Below are 11,100 nucleotides of genomic sequence, written 5' to 3'. Positions count from 1 at the left end.
TCCCCACCTATTTAAATTGTGGAAAGTGGCTATTGGTTCTCTACAATTGGATAAGGGGGCTCATCTGGTTCCCAGCACCATCATGGAGCTCGAGACATTTTCGGAGAGGGTGATTCTGTAAGAGTTGCACACACGCATTTTTTGAAAAAACAGGAAGCAGGGTACAGAAGCTTCGTGTCTCCTATATTATTCAACAATCTGTTGTTTTTCATTGAATAAAGTTCTAGAAAGTTTGGCCTCCCGATGAGCGTCCAAAGCTCATGTGTTCTGCAGAGGCAATGAGCCCTGTTGGACTCTGGGCATTGTGGAGGCTCTGGACGCTGGGAGAAATTCTGGATTCTCGCTTGTTTGGCAGACCTGAGCTAGAAACAAATTCAGTCTGGAAAACATGCCCAACAATACCCCTACCTGAGTGGTTCCCATGGGATGATATAAGAGAGAAGGATGTGGAGGCCAACTGGTTCCCAGTGAGCCTGGTCGGCACCACTGCCCATTCAGAGCAGATATATGTGAGGAACCAACGTGGCCAGAGGTCAGCTTGACACAAGCCAGGCACAAATAAGAGTTATATCCATTGTTTCCCAATGTCCTTGGATCCAAACAGACATTAAATTACTTTTCAGCAGATTTCTATGGTGGGTCAAGGAAATGGAATAAGATACGTCTACTCGGTTCTCAACAGAAATGGTGGAAATTGCTTTTGGCATTAGAAGGGCCAGCTTTTTGGAACTCTAACCAATGATAAATAGCAGATTCTTGAATAATGTAGGCAACACAAGGCTTATTAACTCTATGTGTGTATGTGTGACTTGCTAAGAATATAATCGTTAATGGGAAAAAAATGTGGTTTCTGCCTTTATGGGCCTCCAAAGCATTGGAAAGCTACCACTAAAGAGGCATTCTAGGCGACTATAGGATCTACCGTTGATGTTGAGACTATTTATTTACATCCTGTTGTGCTAGCACAGTTCAGGTCTCTGTGCGTCACCTTCCATCTTTACTGTTTCCCATCCATTTGTGACCGCTGAACAGAGAAGAGGACTGCACGGACGGGCACGTTTGACCTCATCAAAGATGACACATCAAAGACGCTGTCGGGGACTGTCCAGAACGAGGCTCAGCCCATTCTGTGAGTGGCTCAATACTACCCGGTTGAAGTTGTGCAAATGGTCTCCGAGCTGTGAAGCGGCTCAGCAGTACTTGGCTCACAAATAAAGCTGAAAATACGGACCCATTTTCTAACGCTAGATGGAACACTGATATTTGTGCAAATCAGGGAATATTAACTCAGAGTTGAATGTGGTTTTTTACCCTTGAACACAGCTGTTGGCCTTCGTTGAAGGAGGTATACAACAGAGAATAGCCTGAAGCCCCAACACGTGTGGATTTTTATCTCCAATCCCTGTTGCATGGCCCAAATACTACAAAAATAAGAACACATTGTTTAAGCAATGTGTGAAGACTTGCCATGGGACTGAAATAGATTTTTAATTTTTTTTCTATTTTTAAAAAAATTTTAAGTAGGCTCCATGTCCAACATGGGGCTTGACTTCACAACCCTGAGACCCTGAGATCAAGACTCGTATGTTCTACTGACTGAGCCAGCAGGGGCATCCTGACCTAAAACATATTTTAGAAACAAATAATGCTTTCAACTTCTGGCACCTTTCTGCAATAAATTAAAACACATGAGTTTGTCAGATGCCATAGGCACCACCCTATAACCCCAAAATAGATTCTGAAATAATCTGGCTGGAGGCGTTTATGAAATAATGAGCAGACTTTAGATCTGATAGCCATCTTTAAAAAAAAAAAAAAAGAAAAGAAACCATGAAAACATATGCAAATAACGACTATTCTTCCTCTAATGAGCCAAAATTAAAAAGTACATGGCTCCCGATAACCTGTAATTACCTGGTGGGTAGAAAGAAAAAATGTTGCCAAACAGACACTCAGAATGCATAATTATGTGGATGGAATGTTGGCATAACTGTAATTTTCCAATTATTCGAACTTAAGGGGACTCCTCTACCTGCTTCTGAGAAGTGTAATGAATTGTTTCCCGGCGGTTTCCTTTGGCGTGTCATCGCAATGCCTTACACACGGCTGCACGTGCCCCGTGGGGGACACCACGGCTGTTGGGACTGGGTGTTCGATTTAAGTCTTCAATCATGGGGCTCGTGAACAGCACATGAACTGCTACATTTATAGAGGGAGCCCACATGACCACAGCGAGGGATGTGTAGAGCGCAAGATGTCACCTCCGGAAACGCCCCAGACGCACGGGTCTGCCCAGGTGGCCACTCACACCACAGACGGTGGCCGTATTGAACTTGGCTTTGTTGTCAAAGTCCAAACAATGAAGCGTTAACAGAGAATTCCCTCCACTGCCACCTGGTCTGAATGTAGACTTCCCAACCCTTTCTATGGCTCTGAGTCCCACAGATGCATGCTGAAAAATGCAGGTGTGTCCTTTTTAAAACACCCCACAAGCAGAGACACTGTATCCAGAATTTGGCAAGTCGCTTTTTCACATGTCCACGTCATAGAAATCTTCCACTGACCCAAAAGAGTGGTCTTTCCATGTTGTGTCTTCTTTTTTATTTTAACCACGACAGCTTATTCTGCATATTGGACGCACTGTGGTTTAGTTTCAAACACTGCCCTAATTTGGTGGTTATTTCTGAAGCCACCGTATCCTTGTTTTCATTAGTTTCTTAGTACTTGCCATAGAGAACAGTAAAACAAACCAAAGGATCTGATAATCCCGCCACAGAGAAATTTCTGTTGCCCTTTTGTTTCAAGAAGTGTTGTGTGCCCACGGCAAGAAAACTCAAGCGTTTGGATGTAACCTCTTCATCATACTTGTTTTGCAAATAGAAGTTGGTAAGAAAAGATAACCAATAGGAGTAGCAGACAACATAAATAAAGATTTCACACACTTAAAAGCAACATGTAAAAGTAACATATAAGAGATGGTCATCTTGGTTCATTTAAAAATGCCACAAATTAAAAAAAAAAGCCACAAATTAAGGTGAAATAATTTCTGCCTCCAAAATTGGCCCCCCAAACCCCCAATTTTTTTAAGTATGCTATTCTATCAATGATCTGCGGAAAACCCTTAAAAAAAAAAAAAAGATCAGTTGAGTGGAAAGAAAAGGAATATTTTCTGAATATTTTCTGAGGAAGAGCAGAGGCCTTGTCAATGCTTCCCTGTCCCTCCAGGGGACACTAAACCCATCCAGGACCCCTGCTCCTTCTAGCACTTTTACATCCAGTGGTGGCTTGTTCCTACTCTTGAAAACGAGACTGTGCAGTCTTGCAGGATTGTTGGAGCCAAACTGTTGCCAACCTGCAATCAATCATGGCAGAGATGAGTATTTACACTACAGAAATGGGTAAAAGCTGCAAATCTGGGCATTATTTCCCCCCCTAGGGAAACTGGCTGACCAGCACATGGCTACCATAGACCTTCTACACTGATCTAGCCCTGCAAAGGAGTTTCAAGCGGACGTTGAGAATGTTGTGTCTGCAAGGCACAAAGTGGTTTTCACAGTGCGATCAGGATGCTGGTGGTGGTGTGTGGACATGCCCAAAAATCAATGTGGAGTGGAAATCTGGAATACCTCTAGGGAAATAAATTCTTTTTTTTTAAAGATTTTATTTATTCATTCATGAGAGACACAGACAGAGAGAGGCAGAGACATAGGCAGAGGGAGAAGCAGCTCCCTGCGGGGAGCCTGATCCCAGGATTCCAAGGTCACAACCTGAGCCGAAGGCAGATGCTCAACCCCTGAGCCACCCAGGCGTCCTGAGAAAAAAATTCTCAGCTACCAGGAGGTTCTGAAAGTAAGCTAGGAGACCCAATAGCATAAACATAAATTGAGGAGACACATGCCTTCCACCATCAGCTTCTGCTTAGACAGAACGCCGAGGGGTAAATCTGGAAATAGGAACATTTGCAATGCGGAAACTCTGCCCACTGCAACCGCCCTGTTGTTCAGAACAATTGCCAAGGACAATAACATTCTCCACAAAATGTGCTAATTTACTTTCTGTCTTTTTTTTTTTTTTAAGATTTCATTTATTTATTTCAGAGAGAAAAAGTGCACACACCGAGGGAAAGGGAGAAGCAGACTCCCTGCTGAGCAGGGACCTCGACTCCATGCTCCATCTCAGGACTCTGAGATCATGACCTGAGCCGAAGGCAGACATTTAACAGCTCAGGCACCACCCAGGCGCCCCTCTACTAATTTACTTTCAAATACTATAGTAACATGGGCAAAGGCACCTCCCAATGCTACACACAGACTGCACTCAAGATATAAAGCGGCTGGCAATAAAAAATGAAATTAATAAAAGTTTTATTTGGCATTCTTAACCAAAAATAACAAGCAAGCCCCCTGGTAGGGGATCATTGGCCAAGTTCAGAAGTGGAAGGAATGGTGAAGAGTGATTTATAATGACTTCTTTATAACATTGGCTCCACAACGGGACTCCACTTGAGAGCGTGTATTTCAAGAAACGAGAAGCTAACTACAGGGTTGACAGACTCACAGAAGCAAATGGAGTCTGGAGTCAGACTTGGGTACAGTGGGAAGCTGGAATGTGGAAAACAGCGAGTCTTCTATAAACAGGGAAAAAAACAGACTCAGGAAAAAGCAGGGAAAAGAAAAAAAAGAGAGAGAGCCAAAGCAAAGGTCCTGTGGCAGGAGTTGCTGTAGGATGTTCTAAATGAGTAAAGAGGCTGGGGAATTTGGATCTGAGTGACCAGAGAAGACAAACAGGGAGTCTGACTTGCTGGAGAGCAGATCACGGACAGCTTTCCACATGTTGTGAGGATATTGTCTTTTGCTTGGAGTGCAATGGGGAGCCATTCCAGGGTCTTGAGCAGAAAGACATGCACGGAAAGTTGCCATCACTAATGAGTAAATGGGAGTGCAGGGCAGCTAACTCACCTGCCCCCTTGGCTCCAAGGACATTCAAACCTGGACTCAAACCCACGTCTCTGACTAATAAGTCTCAGGTTCATCCAACCACCCAGCCTGACTCCTGCTTCTGATTCCCCACACTGGTCTCGTAAATATTTTCAGTTTTGCAAGAGATCTAACGTTGGTGATATTTAGCAGGAAGTCCAAGGTGGAATCAGAGGTAGGAAATAGCATCCACCGAAAACCACCTTTTGCGTGCCCACTGCGAAATGGAGATTCCACGTGAGGATCTTCCACACGGCTTTTCGTCCTACTTAGTTCCTTGCCCGGGGCACTTTCTATCTCATTGCACAAACGTGTTTGCAATTTTTCTACCTGGTGTCTCTAGTTCCATCCAACTGGAAGGCTGCACGGGTCAAGCTCACACGCTCGGACTGGTGCGTCAACACGACACGTCCTAGCTTTCAAAGTGTGAGGATTCAGACTCTTGCTCTGGCATCAAGATCAATCTTGTTGTAAACGTGGAAGGGAAGCAACTTTCTCTCTGCTTTGCTTTGTTAGCAACCCTCAAATGCTCCCCAATATCAAATATTCTCAAGATTGTGGTTTTCCAAAAACTCCAGTCAAGAAATGGGCAGAAGACACGAACAGACATTTATCTAAAGGAAGACCTACATGTGGCCGACAGATACACGAAAAAATGCTCCACATCACTTATCATCAGGAAAACACAAATCAAAACCACAATGAGATTATGATGCGTTGTTTGCAAAGAAGTCATTTTTATTTTCTTTGCAATACTTCCTCTTTAATAGTCACCTTGGTTGCAAAAATGTGCGCATTTCCTCGTGTTGGAAGCAAGTAAAGCAGAAGCAGAGCAGGGTTCTTGATGTAACTGAGCCCCAAAACGAAACCCAAGAGCCAACTGTGTGTAGCGAGGGGTTGACCTTAACAACGGACTTATTGGAAGCTCTGGAGGTAAAACCAGTGAAAGGTGAGAGTAAAATCAGGAAACTTTAGGGTTTCTTTAGGGAAATCCCAGGGTTTCTCTGTGAGATCCACAGCCTCTGTCATTAGCCAAGAGTATTTTTTAATAGGAAGTCTGAGCAAAAACAATAGAAAAGTCTTACCTATGGTTCCATATAGTTTAAGACAATTGTAGAGTCTACCTGGCAATGATCAAAATAGATATTGATAAAGTCTTGTGAATTTATACGTGGCTAAGTAGGTTTTATTTCTGTGCTATGCTTAAGATGGAGGTGCGCGGTCTAGAACTATACTATTATTCCTTAATAGTACATTATTTACAATATTAATTAAATATTATGCTACATATATAATACTGAAAACTGTTTTTAAATAATTATTTTTTTAAGATTTTATTTATTTATTCATAGACACAGAGAGAGAGGCAGAGACACAGGCAGAGAGAAGCAGGCTCCATGCAAGGAGCCCAATGTGGGACACAATCCCGGGTCTCCAGGATCACACCCCAGGCTAAAGGCAGTGCTAAACTGCTGAGCCACCTGGGCTGCCCTAAAGAGTTTTTTTAAAAGATTTATGTATTCATTTTAGAGAAGGAGGGAGGAGCAGAGGGAGAGAAAGAATCTCAAACAGACTCCGTGCTGAGTCTGAAGCCTGACACGAGACTCAATCTCATGACCCTGAGACCATGCCCTGAGCTGAAATCAAGACTGGGACACTCAACCCACTGAACCCCCCAGGAGCCCCTTAAAGAATGTTCTTAAGGTCAAGTTTCAGTGAAGACCAATGGATAGAAAAGAAGAATCACCAAATGAGATCAAAGAAGGAAAATAAAAGTACGGGCTTCAGATACAGTTGGATGGATAGTATTTTAGGGTCTTCACCACTGACCAGGATGGGCTGGATTCTTAAGCCACAAAATCCAAACCTCTGCTTTGAAATAGTTAAGAGAAACACATGGAAAGCTGTCAGTACCTCTTTCTCCTTGGAAAAAAGAACACACCAGGGTATCAAGAACTCTAAGCCCCTTTGCAGATCCTCAACAAGGATTAGGGTAGGTTTGTGCAGGGGCTTGCTGCCCCCATCTACAGCCGCCAAAAGCTGACAAAGATATTCCACCGTTAGGAAGGGAAATCTGTCCAACTGGATTCCCAAAGCAGACTGTAAAACGTAATGGCAATATCCAACGACCATGGCAATTTTGACCCAAAGTTGTAAAAAAAAAAAAAAAAAAAGGAGAGAAAGAGAAAAATTTAAAAAGCTGGACCAACTTTCTGTCAAAGTCCAAATTTACAGAGATTAGGAATAAGAGTTTCAGAAAAGAAAATATTACATAATAACGGATCATTAATAACTGCCCTGTAAGATGCTCATATATTGGCCAGAAGGCTGGAGTGTGCCATATGGGATAATGGGAATGAAAAATAAAATGGATTCCAGTTTTTGATTCAGAGATGTCATGGGAAAGGTTTCTTCTCCGCCCCGGTTGGCTTTCAATCCCTCCTTAATCACCAATACTAAACTCCAATTTAACATGGAAAAGTAGAGATTCAGAGCAGGAAACTATGGTTCGCGTAGGAAACTATTTTTCTAACTCTAAGCAAGATGCAAGAGTGGGTCATACATTCAATTTCGTGGGTTCCCAGTAGTCCTAAAATAATGATTTTAGATAAAACGATTCTCTATTTAGACATGAATAAAGACGTATTTGAGAACACTATTTCTACAGGATTAGTATCAGAAGTTAGAAGTGTCTTGCTTGCTCACCTTTGGCTTCAGGTGTGTTTGTGTGTGTGTGGGTTCTGGATAGTTCTGCCCAATACACCACAGTGAGGGTTTGAAAATCATGGCTCAGAGGATCTCGTGATAAGCCCCAATGATGTTTAAGATTGTATTCTGTGGCTACGAGTTAAAAACAAAAAGATTAAAAAAAAACTGAAAAGATAAGAAACAAGTGTTGGCAAGGACGTGGAGAAAAAGGAGCCCTCGTGCACTGTTGGTGGGAATGCAAAGTGGTATAGCCGCTCCAGCATGGAGGTTCCTCAAAAAGTTAAAAATACAATTACCATATAATTCAGTGATTCCACTACTGGCTATTTACCCCAAGAAAACAAAGCACAAATGCAAAAAAATATATATATACCTGTATGTTTATGGCAGCATTTACGTACAAGAGTCAGGATACAGAAACAACCCGAGCGTCCATCCATAGATGAATGGATAAAGAAGAGGTGGTGTCTGTATACAACGGAGCATTACTCAGCCATCAGGAAGGAGGAGATCTTGCCATCTGAGAGAACGTGGACGGACCTAGAAGTCCATTTCACGTATGTTAAGGGAAATAAGTCCGACACAGAAAAATACTGCGACTGCACTCATATGTGGAATTTAAACAGGTAAATAATGAAACAACCCCAAAAATGCAGAAAGAGGCCCATGAAAGCAGAGAACTCACTGGTGGTTGCCAGAGAGGAAGGTAGGAGATGGATAAAATGGGAGAAAGGGAGTGGAAGAAACAGGTGTGCAGCTACGGAGTAGGTCACGGGGATAAAAGGTACAGCCCGGGGAATATAGTCAAAGGTATTGCAATAGCGTTGCACGGGGAACGGATGGTACTTACACATGTGGCGAGCACCATAGCGTTAATGTACAGGCAAGTCGAAGCGCTACTTTGTACACCAGAACGTAATATAACATCGTGTGTCAACTATCCTCAAATACATTAAAAAAAAAAAAAAAAGATTAGATCCTGAAAGCAGCACAGATTTCCCAAATTCGATCTGCAGAGGCGGCTCCCCTTTGGAACGGGGATGGTGTACAGTTGGGTTGGAGAGACAAAGGAACCCAAAAGAAAAGAAAACGCATCTAACCATCTGTCGACGGTGACATGGGTATTTCCAGGGCATTATGACGCATCCCTCGTCGTGCCAAATTTGCCGCCCATCCTGGCCTTTCAGACATCTGGGCCATTATTCATCCTCAGCAGAAGTCGACACAGTGCAGAATAACCCCAAGAACTCCGTTTTCTGCAGGGCAGGTGACCTTTGTCCACTTCGCACTTACTGGAGTGACCTCGCGTCTTCATCTTGGCCTTTTGCGGCGCACCCCCCCAACCCCTTTTCCCAGGCCCTGATTTTAAGCAGCCTGCACACAGATTCTGATTCATTATGAAGAATTGTTTTCCAGCCAGTGGCTTTCTGAGACATTGCTCCCCAGGGTGCCGTAAGGGCTGACTTTGCACCGGGCTCGGAGCCAGATGCTTATAACGAGATACGAAAGCCCGAGTCTTTTCTCCATTATGTCCTTGAGAACTAAGATCGTTTCGGGTGAAATTCAAGACCCGGGCGGGCAGGTCCCCGTGTTGGCCAATTTTTGGCTGGAGGACACACAGAGAGATGGGGAGTTGTTGCTCGTTGGGCATGAAGTCCGGGTTCTGCGAGATGATTATGTTTCAGAGATGTGCCGTCCCCAACCGGGCCTGTAGTTAGCTACCCCGGAAAGTGCGCTGAACATTCTGTTGACAGCAGATTTCCTATCATGTGTTCTTTACCATAATAATAATAATAATAAAAATAATAATAAAAGTTCATCTCAGCTTATAACCTCAGAGGGTTTATAAGACAGTTTCTTGCATGCACTTCTGGAAGGCGATTTGCCTGTTAAAACAGACGCTCAGATCGGCGGACCCAGTAGGGCTTAAGTAGATCATAGTTTTCTGCCTAAAGCAAAAGCAAAGCGTCAAACTTCAAATTCTCCCAAGAATAGTCACTGTAGGTCTACAGTGTTCAACTTTTGTGCAACGTTTTCATCAGAAGGAACACAGAGAATCTGGTTCTTTGGTTTCTTCAATGAGGGTCTTATTCACTTTTTATGGAAACGTCACATGGTTCCTCGGAGTGAGCAGGAACCAGATGGAGCTTAAAGCTGGGCCGGGCGATGGATTCACAGGGAGGCCTCCAAGGAAGAACTGAGTCTTTCGCGGGCTCACTTCTACGATCTCTAAAGTGGACAGACACCAGCCTTTGCAGGGTTTGTAAGTGCTGGAGGGACGGCTGGATCATGTGACAGCCCCATCTTTAGTTCTTTGAGGAGCCTCCATACTGTTTTTCCAGAGCGGCTGCGCCAGAGTGCATTCCCGCCAACCGTGCCCGAGGGTTCCGATTTCTTCCCATCCGCGCCAACACCTGCTGTCCTCTCTCGTCTCTTTGATGGCAGCCATTCTATCAAGGGTGACGGGACGTCTCACTGTGGTTTCAGTTTGCATTTCAACGAGACACCTGACCTCCTGTTCACAACAGCCACGATATGCCAAAAATGAGCGGATAAAGATTGGTTACATACATACAAATGTCTACCTTAACATTTTGGGGACAAGGTTGAGATTTTTTTAAACAAAAATGCAAAAGGATGGTGGCTTCCAAGGAAGTAAGAGACCTGCATGAACAGAATATGTGCTTTGAAAAAAAAAAAAAAAAGGAAAAACCCTATGAGAGCATCTAAAAAGGGCAAGGACTTACTCCCCAGATAATTTCTCTCCGTCCTTCAAGAACCCTCTGGTTTTCCCCCCAAAATACATGCACGTACACACTACACCGTCTCCCAAACCACAATGTCACCACAAAAGCACCTAGTCTAGAAATTCTGGAGCATTCCTTGCTCACAAGGTTTGGAATCAGACCCCATAGTTGTTCCTGAAAGATTCCCTCTTCCAAGGGATTTCCATGAGGAGGGGAGGACAAGCTCCATCAGCAGGTGAACAGGCTCCTGTGTGACCATCTGTTTGTTGAGATGTTCTGCTACGTGGCTGCAGCAAGTGCAGTCACCATTACCACTGATTCCGGGTTGACCTGAGTGACGAAGGCAGGACGTTTTTGGCAAGCAGCAGGTGGTTTGCAGAGCCAGGTGTCAAGCTAGGTGAGTAAAAAGAACGTGCAAACACCTTATTTATTGATAATGATAATGGCAGCACATTTTTAACTTGCTGCAAAGGCGATATGCCAGGTCACCCTTGGGCACTAGATGAGAATCTGGCCAAGGATGGCCTGAGCAACAAATTCAGCTCCTGAACTGTGTTTTTTTTTTTTTTTTAAGATTTATTTATTTATTTATTTATTTATTTATTTATTTATTTATTTATGATAGACATAGAGAGAGAGAGAGGCAGAGACACAGGAGGAGGGAGAAG

The sequence above is a fragment of the Canis lupus genome, chromosome X (assembly GCF_048164855.1).
Source record: "Canis lupus baileyi chromosome X, mCanLup2.hap1, whole genome shotgun sequence".
In the NCBI taxonomy this organism is placed as follows: domain Eukaryota; kingdom Metazoa; phylum Chordata; class Mammalia; order Carnivora; family Canidae; genus Canis; species Canis lupus.
This window is presented reverse-complemented; position numbering follows the sequence as displayed.